This window comes from Elephas maximus, chromosome 2 (assembly GCF_024166365.1).
Source record: "Elephas maximus indicus isolate mEleMax1 chromosome 2, mEleMax1 primary haplotype, whole genome shotgun sequence".
Classification (NCBI taxonomy): domain Eukaryota; kingdom Metazoa; phylum Chordata; class Mammalia; order Proboscidea; family Elephantidae; genus Elephas; species Elephas maximus.
In genome coordinates, this window is record NC_064820.1 from 76,743,241 (window position 1) to 76,756,515 (window position 13,275).

The 13,275-nt window shown below is 37.5% G+C and overlaps 1 long non-coding RNA gene across 1 annotated transcript in view; it reads right to left on the reverse strand.

The window, feature by feature from the left end:
• The window catches only part of LOC126065406 (uncharacterized), a 162,694-nt gene that overhangs the window by 120,068 nt on the left and 29,351 nt on the right, over positions 1-13,275 (reverse strand). The window contains exon 2 of the long non-coding RNA XR_007514852.1: positions 5,983-6,146. This is a non-coding gene — a long non-coding RNA (uncharacterized LOC126065406). The remainder of the gene's footprint in view (positions 1-5,982; positions 6,147-13,275) is intronic.

Consider the following 13,275-nt stretch of genomic DNA (forward strand, 5'->3'; position numbering starts at 1 on the left):
AGAAGCGGGATAAATCATTTTGAGAACTTGCTCTTGGAGGAGGATTGTGATGGAGATAGGCAGGATTTGAAAAGACTGAGAGTAAGAGCAGGTGGAAAAGAGCTTGGGTAGTTGGGAGGTTTATTAACCTGCTGTCACTATTCCTGCTGGCCTAGTCATGCTTAGTGTAAATAAAGGATTCATGAATCCATTTTTTTCACCCCTGGCATGCCTTTTTTCTGTTGCTTCTTAGAAGAAACTGTTGAAAGGAGCAGATTTCTTCTGCTCTTCACTATAAAGCGTTGTCTCTCCACTGAAGACTAGAGGCTGGACTAATAAAGCTGATTTTCAAATGATTGATCCAAATCCTTGTCTTCAAATAGGTAATAAATGAAAAACCAGTTGTTGTTGAGTTGATTCTTACTCATGGCTACCCCATGTGTGTCATGGTAGAACTGTGCTCCATAGGGTTTTCAACGTTTGATTTTTTTTTTAATTGTACTTTAGATGAAGGTTTACAGAGCAAATTAGCTTCTCATTAAACAATACACATATCATTTTGTGACATTGGTTGCCAACCCCACAGTATGTCAACATTCTCCCCTTCTTGACCTTGGGTTCCCCATTACCAGCTTTCCTGTCCCCTCCTGCCTTCTCATCCTTGCCCCTGGGCTGGTGTGCCCATTTCATCTCCTTTTGTTTTATGGGCCTGTCTAATCTTGGAAACTCTATGGGGCAGTTCTACTCTGTCCTATAGGGTCTCTATCCACTCGATGGCACTGGGTAATCTTGGCTGAAGGGTGAACCTCAGGAGTTACTTCAGTACTGAGTTAAAAGGGTTTCTGGGAGCCATACTTTCAGGGTTTCTCCATTTTCTGTCAGACCAGTAAGTCTGGTCTTTTTTATGTGTGTGTGAGTTAGAATTTTGTTATACATTTTTCTCCAGCTATGTCCAGGACCCTCTATTGTGATCCCTGTGAGAGTAGTCAGTGGTGGTAGCTGGGCACCATCTAGTTGTACTGGACTCAGTCTGGTGGAGGATGTGGTAGTTGTTCTATCAGTCCTTTGGACTAATCTTTCCTTTGTGTCTTTGTTTTCCTTCATTCTCCCTTGCTGAAGGTGGGGTGGGACCAGCAGAGTATTTTAGATGGTTGCTCACAAGCTTTCAAGGCCCCAGACACTACTCACCAAAGTAGGATGTAGAACATTGTCTTTATAAACTATTTTATGCCAATTGAGCTAGATGTCCTCCGAGACCCTGGTCTCCGGCTCTCAGCCTCCAAGGATTTTCAAGGTTGTGATCTTTCAAAAGCAGATCACTAGGCCTGTCTTTTGAGGTACCTCTGCGTCTACAGTACCTTTTTAATATGATTTCCTTTATTATGACAATTATTTTAGATAGAAACAAGGCATTAAGTAATTAATGTATTTGTTGTTCCTTTTTAAAGAGTACTCAAGTAAGATTTTTAAAACCTTTTTTTCCATAGCAGTTTAACGGGTGAATTGTTTTTAAAGTATATCAACTATTAGTTCATATACTTATTTTTTATTTTAATAAGGTGAAATGCCCTAGAGAAGACCAAAGTTCAGTCATTTGAGCAATTTGTTAAGGAACTGGATTTTTCAAGAGGGAATGGACAACTTATTACACAATAATTCTGGCCCTTTGTGGAAAATATCAGACCCATCAATAAACAATATTGTCAGCATTTAGTATTGGAGCAACAAATAATATTAAGTCAGCTTTTAGGATTGGAGTGCCCAAAAATTCTGTTCTGGCAATGGACACTTCTTGAATTACAGAAACACAATCAGAAGATTCTCCTACACTATTTAAAGTTGCTAAAATAAGAGTGTTGCACCAGTGTACAGTAATATAAAAAGAAAGTATGAATATTTTATAATTAGTTGATTGACTAGTATAAAAACGTGGGGTGTTTTTCAAAACAATAAATGTTGGAGAGATTGGAACACTTACACACTGCTCATGGGAATGTAAAATGGTACAACCACTTTGGAAATCGATTTGGCGCTTCCTTCAAAAGCTAGAAATAGAACTACCATATGATGCAGCAATCCCACTCCTTGGAATATATCTTAGAGAAATAAGAGCCTTTTTTTTTTTTTTACATGAACAGATATATGCACACCCGTGTTCACTGCAGCACTGTTTACAACAGCAGAATAGATGGAAGCAACGTAGGTGCCCATCAATGGATGAATGCATAAATAAATTATGGTATATTCACACAATGGAATACTATGCATTGATAAAGAACAACGATGAATCCATGAAACATTTCATAACATGGAGGAATCTGGAAGGCATTATGCTGAGCAAAATTAGTCAGTTGCAAAAGGACAAATATTGCATGAGACCACTGTTATTAAAAAAAAGAACTCAAGAAATAGTTTAAACAGAGAAGAAAATATTCTTTGATGGTTACGAGAGTGGGGAGGGAGGGAGCGAGAGGGGTATTCACTAATTAGATAGTAGATAAGAACTATTTTAGGTGAAGGGAAAGAACACACAATAAAGGAGAGGTCAGCACAACTGGACTAAACCAAAAGCAAAGAACTTTCCTGAGTAAACTGAATGCTTCGAAGGCCAGTGTAGCAGGGACAGGGGTTTGGGGACCATGGTTTCAGGGGACATCTAGGTCAATTGGCATAATAAAATCTATTAAGAAAACATTCTGCATCCCACTTTGGAGAGTGACGTCTAGGGTCTTCAACACTAGCAAGTAGCCATCTAAGGTGCATCAATTGGTCTCAAACCACCTGGAGCAAAGGAGAATGAAGAACACTAAAGACACAAGGTAATTATGAGCCCGAGAGAGAGAGGGCCACATTAACGAGATTACATCAGCCTGAGACCAGAAGAACTAGATGGTGCCTGGCTACAACCGATGACTGCCATAACAGGGAACACAACAGAGAATTCCTGAAGGAGCAGGAGAGCAGTGGCATGCAGACCTCAAATTCTCACAAAAAGACCAGACTTAATGGTCTGACTGACACTAGAAGGACCCCGGAGGTCATGGACCCCAAACTTTCTGTTAGTCCAAGACAGGAATCATTCCCAAAGCCAACTCTTCAGACAGGGTTGGACTGGACTATAAGATAGAAAGTTATGCTGGTGAGGAGTGTGCTTCTTGGATCAAGTAGACACATAAGACTATGTGGGCAGCTCCTGTCTGGAGGGGAAATGAGAAGGCAGAGGGCGACAGAAGCTGGCTGAACGGACACAGAAATAGAGGGTGGAGAGAAGGAGTGTGCTGTCTCATTAGCGGGAGGGCAAGTAGGAGTATATAGCAAGGGCAAGGTGTATATAATTTTTGTATGAGAGACTGACTTTGATTTGTAAACTTTGACTTAAAGCACAATAAAAAAAGTTTTAAATGTTGGGTGTTTTTCAGTAGCAATAAGGAGCAACTACATATGATAAGATCAGATATAAAGTTGATCATAATACAAGATTTGAAGATGTTTTGAATTTAATTGAGGCCTGTATTGTTCTGAGGGAAGGAAGTAAGCTTTGGCTCTTGAATTGAGGGATAAGCTTTAATAGGCAATAGGTCTTCAGTGAGTGCCATGTTGTTAAGACCCTTAGAACACAGCCTTTTTCATGTTTGTATTTTTAAAAAAGAGAGTTTATATAATTTAGGAGGAATCAGTCTAGACTTTTAAGGTCTCTGCTCTAATTAATCTGCCTATCTCCATGAAGTCTTTTTCCCAAAGGGCTTCTGGGGCTATAGTTATTTCTTCAGTTGTTTCTTGAATCATACACACCAGTTGCTATCCAGTGACTCTCACTCATGGCAATCCCATGTGTGTCAGAGTAGAACTGTGCTCCGTAGGGTTTTCCATGGCTGATTTTTCAGAAGCAGATCACCAGGCCTTTCTTCCAAGGTGCCTCTGGGTGAACTGGAATCTCCAACATTTTGGTTAACAGCTGAGCACATTAACTGTTTGTACCACCCAGGGACTCCTGAGCATACATAGTGTAAGTATATTAATAGCCATATCAGCTGTAAATTTTATTGTATGAGAATTTCTGGGATTTAAAAAATAATCCTTTTGCAGTACATGTTATCTAGCAAAGTAAATCTTTACCATTAAATTTGCAGGAAGCTGTGTCACAGAGAAGAAAGAAGTCCCCTTCTGATAATGAGTACAAAGTAACAGTTACAGGTTAGGATGTGGGAAAGGACTTAGGATTTTCTGAAATTCTCATTATTTGAGTTGATTCCTATAAACCAAGGCAAATAAAGTTTATTTTTTCTCAAGTCTTCCACAATTTACTGTATACCTGTGAATTTGTCTTTTATTATCTCTTTTCACCATCTCACACAACCAGTCATTTTTAAGATAAAATTTCTCCCTCTTTTTTCTTATTAAAAGTCTTTCTTAGCTTTCAGACAACCTTAAAATTTTACTCTGAGGAATTTAGTCTTAGTTATCTAGTGCTGCTATAACAGAAATACCACAAACGAATGGCTTTAACAAAGAGAAATTTATTCTCTCATAGTCTAGTAGGATACAATTCCAAATTCAAGGCACCAGCTCCAGGGGAAGGTTTTCTCTCTCTGTCGTCTCTGAAGGAAGGTCCTTATCATCAATCTTCACCTGGTCAAGGAGCTTCTCAGCACAGGGACCCCAAGTCCAAAGTACACGTTATTCTCCTGGCTCTTGTTTCTTGGCGGTATGAGATCCCCATGTTTCTCTGCTCACTTCTCTCTTATATCTCAAAGGAGATTGACTTAAATCACAGCCTAATCTTGTAGCTTGAGTCCTGCCTCATTCACATAACTGCCTCTAATCCTGCCTCACTAATATCATAGAGGTAGGATTTACAACACATAGGAAAATCACATCAGATGACAAAACAGTGGACAGTCACACAATACTGGGAATCATGGCCTAGCCAATTTGACATATATTTTGGGGGGACACAATTCAATCCATGACAGTCATTTAGAAGGTCAGGTAAAGCTTGAGTAGAAAGAGAAATGAAGAGAGAGTAAGTTTCAGAAGGTTACAAAGTCTTTGAGAGAGACTATTTTGGAGTTAAAATTTTGTTGTTTCTGCTTCAAAGTACCAGTTAAAGAAGATGACTATTAACTATTTGTTATTTTGTCTGCCAAAAGTTATAGTTCTCTTAAACTGATTAAGGATATGGACATGGCAAAACTTCCCCATAGTAGCCATTACTATTCTAAGTTAAAAAAAATTTTTTTTGGCCATTTACCAAGAAAAGTACATCTTTTTAAAAGAAATAAAAACTCTTCTAGAAAGAAGATAAGTCTTTGGAATAGACAAACCCAAAATAAAGACAGGCTGCTACAATCAACCTATAGTGTGGGCTTGTGAAAGGTGTTTGGGTTCCCTAGCAGAAACTAGGAAGGAACCATATAGTTAACAACCTGACAGTACTTGATTCCTGAGTATGGACTAAACAAAGAGACCTTCTTTCACAGGTTATCAAGAAAAATTGTGCCCGTACGAAGGTTTTATAGGGGACCCGAGACAACATTTGACCAATACTTTTTTCATGAATTGGTTGCTGGTCTAATGGACCTCTCATCATTAACCAAGCCTCAAGACCGACTTCAACTGGTTGGAAACTTATCAGGTCTGTGCATTCTTCTGCTCTCTATGGAACACTCCCTTATACATTCAAAAGAAACAAAACAATTCAGAACAAAACAGGAACACATAAAACAAGACTTTGTACGTAGAGACAAACAGCAGCAAAAGTAAGGCAAGCAGCAGGAGAATGCGCAGATTAATGGCAACAACATTCATCCGATGGCATACCTACAAAACAAAAGGTCTAATAACTTTATACAAAGACCTAGGTACAATTATTTACTAAATGCTGCACCTCTAAACCAAAAGGTCTAACTGCTTTAAACAAAGACTTATTTGATTACAAACCCTAGGATAACAAGAGTTCACTAAAATTAGTCAGTGCTCACATTGTTGTTGAGACTGACTCACTTGATAGTATATCTGAAGGGTAAACAGAATTTTGGTACATGGTGCCCAGTTACTGTACTTGCTAGTTCAAAGATCCCCTGGAATGCTGCCAAGTTAGGGTCTTCAAAATGATCTTGGTGGAACCTCCATAATTGTCAAAAGACAATGAAGCCATCATGCAATACCTGAAATAAAAGGACAAAACTAAGTTACTGCTTGTTATAGTAAAAGAGAACTATGCTGGTCAGGCACAATCTGCTCCAGCAGAACAAACTGTTGACCTTATGTAGGGTTTGGGGTAAAGCATGGAGTTCAGGAATTGGTAGATTTTCAGGGCAGTAAGTGGGCTGACATCATCTGCAGAAGCACATTTACTTGGGTGAGACTATTCTCTACTGGATACCACTCAGAGACTTGCCTATTGGAGTGAGTCTGTCTCTGATTGGCTGACTTTCAGAAGTGAGAGGCTGACTCTAATTGGTTGGCTTGTAAAAGCATATTTACTGAGGCGCTGCTTGTCGATGTACAAAACAGGTTTAAAACAAGTTCTGCTAATGACTTGTTACTATAGCTTCAGAACAATCAGTCTTCCTAAGTTTGTAAGAACTTTTTACCCTCACGTTCAAGAATAGGATAAAGGAAGGAAGAAAAGCAAGAGAAATATTGGGAGCTACTCATGGTAGAGCTCAGCCAAAAATAGTACAATTTACCGCTCTGGAAAGGGTCCCAGCCTTTAAGTGGAAAAGTTTTTGGTATGAGTGAGATTCCTCTGTGTATGGCTGAACCAGTAGAAAAAGGGGAAGAAAAAGGTATTTTTCTGGAAGAAGCATTGCGGTTGATATCAGTACATATTTACACATTGATATGTACATGATATGATTTCATTTACATACAATAAATGGAATTTCAAATTTTCAATCCCTCCTGGCATTGGCACTTATTGTACACAACATTCCTTTTAAGAAAACATACTAATGTATGTAAATTTGTTGAGAGTGTTTCATATTGCACTTTAAATTCCCTTGTTTTTCTTCTCTATTTGATCGTTGTGGCAGGACTCTCTTCAAAGAAATTTTCATAAATTAGCCGTTTTTCTTCATAGTCGATATTGTAAATCACTTCGTTTTAATTTATAACATTTTCTTCATTTCCAAGGCAACTGGTTATAATATTATTTATAGTCACACGGTTAGAACTTCATCATAGAATTAAATGTTAGAGAAAGTATTTATTTTTGGAAAAAGTAAGAAGAAAAAGGTAATATCAGTATGATTAACAGCTTAATCTCTGGATTCAGGCAGATCTGGTTTAAATCCTGTTTCTTCCATTTATGAATAGTGTGACCTGGGGCAAATTACCAATCTTCTTCAAATATCTGTATTCTCATCTGTAAAATGATGATAAAAAATAATAGCTACTTTTATGGTTATTCAGAGAATTAAAAGCAATAAATTATGTAAAGAGTTAGCACAGTGCCTGGCACATGGTAGACATTTAATAAATTGGAGGTGTTATTTTTGTAATTAATTCATAGGAAAAATGTATGAAGAGGGTTATTCTAAAATATGTAATTTATGTGTTTTTGTTCTCTGGTTTAAGTCTTGTTTCAGCATAAATAAAAATTATGTTTAATAATTTGCCTAACATTTACAACACAAAAAACCTACTTAGATAAGAAATATGTTGATAAATATGTTAATATATTTGTGATAAGAAGTTTTACTTGGATCATGTAACAAGGATGGAAACAGGATGTCAAAGAAATGTACAAGTTCATTAAATTGGACTAAAGTATCCAGCGAAGATGGTAATTTATACTTCTAGAGAACCATCATTGCAGAGACCCTCTGTCTATCTAACCTCTATGCCACCAGGATTTCCTCTGTCCATCTAATGACATAATATGGACCCATAGACCTGTGTAGCAGAAAATGGTGAAGTATCCATTTGGAACAGGGTTTTCTGAGCCTTATGAATGGCTTAAAGATGTAGGAATATAGAGAAGGCTGCAAAAGGACAAGTAATGCTTTTGTGAAGTCTGTAGACTTTACCACTCCCACCCCACCCACCCCACCCCCCAGGGAAAACAAAAGAAAAGTTGTGAACTCTAGTTGAATGATTATCTATTAAATGAATGTGCCATAGAGTATTGAACGATTCCTGCCATTTAAAAAATATATTTTAACTAATGATGCCACAAGCATTTATGTTTTTAGAGCCTTCTTCTATTATGGCAGCACGGTTAAGAATCCACACTCTAGAGTCATGCTATCTGTCTTCAAATCCCAGCTCTTTAATTGACAAACCATGTGATCTTAAAGAATTTATTTAACTTTTGTGTGCCTCTGTTTCCTCATCTGTAAAATGAGGGTAATAAATCATCCACTTCATACAGCTGCTGTGAAGATTAAATGAGTTACTACACGGAAAGCACTTACAAAAGTGCCTGGCATGAAGTAAGCATTCCGGGTGGTAATTACTATTAATAGTGCTGTTTTGTCTCAGGATAAATTCTCAGAAGTAAAGGGCATTTATACTTTTAATATTTAATGCTAAGTTGATTTTTTTATTAGCATATTGAATCCATTTATACTGACAATAGCAATGCCTGGATGCTCATTTTTCCATAGCCTCATTCATAATTTTATGATTTTTCTTATACTTTTGAAGTTTGAAATGTGCGATAGTATTACCTTATTGTTGTTTTTAACATGAATTTATTTAATTGCTATTGAAGGTTTTTTGTTTTTAAGTTGATTGTTTCCTCCCATTTGAAAGCTGTGAGTGTCCTTTTGTTCTTTAGGAGTTTGGTGTTAGACTTTAACTTCGACTAAAGACTGACATATTTAAAATTTTATTACTTCATCTATCATATTTATTACAATCATCCTCTCAGTCTCTTGTTTTCTTTTTTACCTGCCTTTATTGTTTTTCATTTTATAGGCATTTAAAATGTTTATATAGTCATGTATACCCCAACTTCTCTTTTTTTATTTCTCTATTTGCTCTCCTTTATTTTCTTATGTTTTTACAATTCAAACTTCCTAATCTAACTGGAGTTTTCTTCTAAAGGGCAGATACTTTGTTAATCATCACTGTAAATACATGACTACGTAGTATAGTACCAGCACACAGTGGACAAACAACAAATATTTGTGGAATGAATGAATAATTGAACAACGGAATTTGCCCCAGCAGTTCCCAGACCACACAAACCTAGAATAACAAGGTAAGGTCACATTTCCTTTAATAATCAAATTATGAAAACCATGAGCCAACACTCCATAGGCTGTAAGAAACTAATCCTTCCATGGACTTTCAAGCTATTACATGCTCCACCAAATTAGTCCTAGTGATCATTTGTCACCACTGTTGGAGTCCTGAGGGTCACCCCTGCCATCTGATAACCAGCTTCTCCAGAATGCCACTCTGCCCTGGCAGTTTATCTCCAAGCGTGGACACTGATCCCTCTCTTAATTCTCCAAAGCACAGTTAAGACAAGGCTAAAACAATTAACAAAAATGTACTATAGATTTGGGGATGAAAGCAGTAAGATATAGTACAATAAATCTGCAGGTATCTCTTTGGAGCACTGGCCCTAAGAACCCTTGTGATGGGAATATGTGTGTGTGTGTGTGTGTAGGTAGATAGGTAGGTAGGAGAGAGATGGAAATTGACAGAGATATTCAGAGATCTTTCCTCTCCAAGTCCATGGTCTGCTCCATTTCCTACCCCCAAAACAACTGACAGTGGGAACACACACACAGGGTATATAGTCTGGCCTCCATAGGGTCTAGACAAGGCAATAATAAGGTCAGCAGTACATTTTCAAGATCTGAGTTATTCTGTCTTAAATAGCACCACATAAAAGGCACAATGGTCCCATCCAAGTAGTGTTATACTAAGCCCAGTCCTGATTCCCTTTCACGTTTTTTCCCCAGCATAAAGAGATCAGATCTACACTTTCCTCTTGGAGTGTGACAGTCTCCTGTGAGCAATTACTTGGACAACACACACACACACTCTTCCAAAATAAATAAACAAGTATTTTGCAAGGACCAAAAACCAAACCCACTACCGTAGAGTCAATTCCGACTCATAGCGACCCTTTAGGACAGGGTAAAACTGCCTCCATAGGGTTTCCAAGGAGCAGCTGGTGGATTTGAACTGCTGACCTTTTGGTTAGGGTTTCCAAGGAGCAGCTGGTGGATTTGAACTGCTGACCTTTTGGTTAGCTGTGGAACTCTTAACCACTGAGCCACCAGAGCTCCTTTGCAAAGACAGTTCAGCCTAAATCCATATTCTGGGGATATATATTTTTTTTCCTCGATTTTGAAAGGACATATGCCAGGGAATAAACCCAATATACGTTTCCAAACCAAACTTGTCAGCTTACTAGAGATGCCAGTTTCCCCCAAAAGGAAGGGTCGAGTACTAACTCTACTTTTCTGTAGTCAAAAAGATCCATGCTGATGATTTTCCCAAAAAATGGAAGTAGGGTCCAAAGATGAACTGATGACTCTACTTCTATGAAAAGAAAACAGCTAGTAACTTTTTTTAAATGATTTAATCCAGCTTCAAAAAAAATTAAATCCCAATGGGCAGCTGCTTGTAGAATGAATAAAAACATAGAGTCAAGTGAAAGTCTAAGTTAATTTTTCTACATATTAATATCTAGTTTCTTAGTAATTCTTAAATTATGATTCCTTTCTCCATTATTTGGTTAGGCAGAGTTCATCATATATTAAATTTATACATAAACTAGGTTTTCTGATCCATTTGATTACCCTTTATTTCATTTTTAACTACTATCACATCATTTCCACTAATTTCTTTTAAAATTCTAATATCCAGCAAGTATAGTTCTTCCACATTGTTCTTCTTTGTTTTTATAGTACTATTTGATAATTCTGTGCATTTATTCTGCCCAAACAATTCTGGAGGCATTTTATCAAGCTCTGTATTCTTTTGGTTTTTAACTGGAATGTGTTAAATCTGTACATTAATTTGGGAAATGTCATCATATTTACTACACTTAACCTTTTTAACCATCATCATATTGTATCTCTTCATTCGTTTTTTAAATGATTACATTAATTTTTATAGTTTATTTTACGTGCCTTGAACATTCCACATTAATTTTCACATATTTTATAATTTACTGACATTATAAATAAGATCTTTTTTTTTAGATAGGAACTTCACTCTAATCAAGTGATATGATTTACACTCTGTGTCCCTGTGGGGAACTTTGAGAACTTGGGATAATTTACTTTTTGTTATTAAAAATGTCAAACATACAGAAAAGTAGATAACGGTATAATGAATCTCCCACATACCTGCTGCCTGCTGCCTAGATCTAACAATTATAGTACTTTTCCATATTTGCTTCATCTTCTTTTTTAAAAACAATGTTAAAGATATCTTGATTCTAAATCCTTATATTTGCATTTCTAGAAAATAGGGACATTTTCCCACACAGGCATAATATCATAACACTGTCTTAGGCTGGATTCCCTAGAGAAGCAAAACCAGTAAAGCATATAAACATATACAGAGAGAGATTTATATCAAGGAAATGGCTCACATGTTTGGAGAGGCTGGAATGTCCCAAGTCTGTGGGTCAGAATAGAGGCTTCTCCTGATTCATGTAACCACAGGGGCTGGGGAACCCAAGATCAGCAGGTCAGAGAGCAGGGCTCTTGCTCACAGGCTGAGAAGATCAATGAATCCCAAAATTGGCAGGCTAGACTGCAGGTAAGCTGCTAGTTCAGGTCCCAAGAACCAGAAGTCAGATGAACAGGAGCCAGCTGTAGGATTCAGCACGAGCAAAAAGCCCCCAAGCCTTGCCAGAATGTCTGTCTATATGCCATGCAGGCCACACACCCAAGAAAACTCCCTTTCAACTGATTGGCTACTCATAGTAGATTCCATTATGGGGGGATCACATATCAAATCTCAACAGGTAAGTGACCACATTATATGACTGCCAAAACGCTGAGAATCATGGCCCAGCCAAGCTGACACAATCTTAACCATCACAAACACTTAACAAAATTATCAATAGTTCAGTAATATCATGTAATACTCATTTCATATACAGATTTTCCCAGATGTCCCCAAAAGGTATTTTACAGGTGATTTCTTTAAAATGGAGTACAATAAAGTCTTCACATTGCATTTGACTGTATCTCAAGTCTTTTTTAATCTAGAACTGTCCTGCCTTTTTTTTTTAATTAACAATTTTGACTTGTTGAGGGAATTATGTAAGTTGTCCCAGAAAGTTTCATCTACCGGCTTTATCAGATTGCTTCATCATGGTGTTTGACTTGTTCTTATATTCTCTAATTTTTCTCATAAGCTGGAAATTATTAATTTTTAAAATTAACAAGTATGTTAGTATTCTACTGCTCTTGTAACAGATTAACACAAACTTAGTGACTTTAAACAACATACATTTATTCTCTTACAGTTCCGAAGGTCAGAAGCCCAAAATCAGTTTCACTGCGCTAAAGTCAGGATGTCAGCAGGGCTGGTTCTTTCCAGGGCTTCAAACAGTTCAAACTGGTTCAGTCATTGCCAGTGAAGTGAAACTGGAACAGACCCAAACCTTCAAAACTTGGGTGATACGGAATCATTAACTGGAGTGGGAAAAGTTACAGGTTGAAGACCTGGAATGGGAGACTTGGAAGAGGCATAGTGATCCCTTTCAGGAGCCTGAGGCATGAGATTGGATAATTGCCAAGACTAAAGAGAGCGAAACACATTCAAAGAGGCGTGGTCAGCCATTATCTTTGAGCAGGGGACTGATGTTGACTCTGTGCAAATATGACAGGCAAGAGATTTGGTTGCTATGCAAGGCATACATGGCTGTCGTTGGTTCTATGAGAGAGATTAGGATTCTAGCAGGGCTTCAACCAATAATTTTTTTCCATTCCAATTCTGGTTCTAGTTCTCCCAAATTTGTATATCCATTCATCTGTTGATGGGCACTTGGGTTGTTTCCATCTTTTTGCTATTGTGAATAATGCTGCAGTGAACATGTGTGTGCATACATCTATTTGCCTGACGGTTCTTATATCTCTAGGATATATTCCTAGAAGTGGGATTACTGGATCGTGTGGTGTTTCTATTTCTAGCTTTCTAAGGAAGTGCTGTATCATTTTCCAAAATGGTTGTACCATTTCACATTCCCACTAGCTGTGCATAAGAGTTCCAAGCTCCCTGCAGCCCCTCCAACACTTGTTATTTTCTGATTTTTCTTATTATCGTCAGTAATATTGGGTGAGATGGTATCTCATTGTAGTTTTGGAT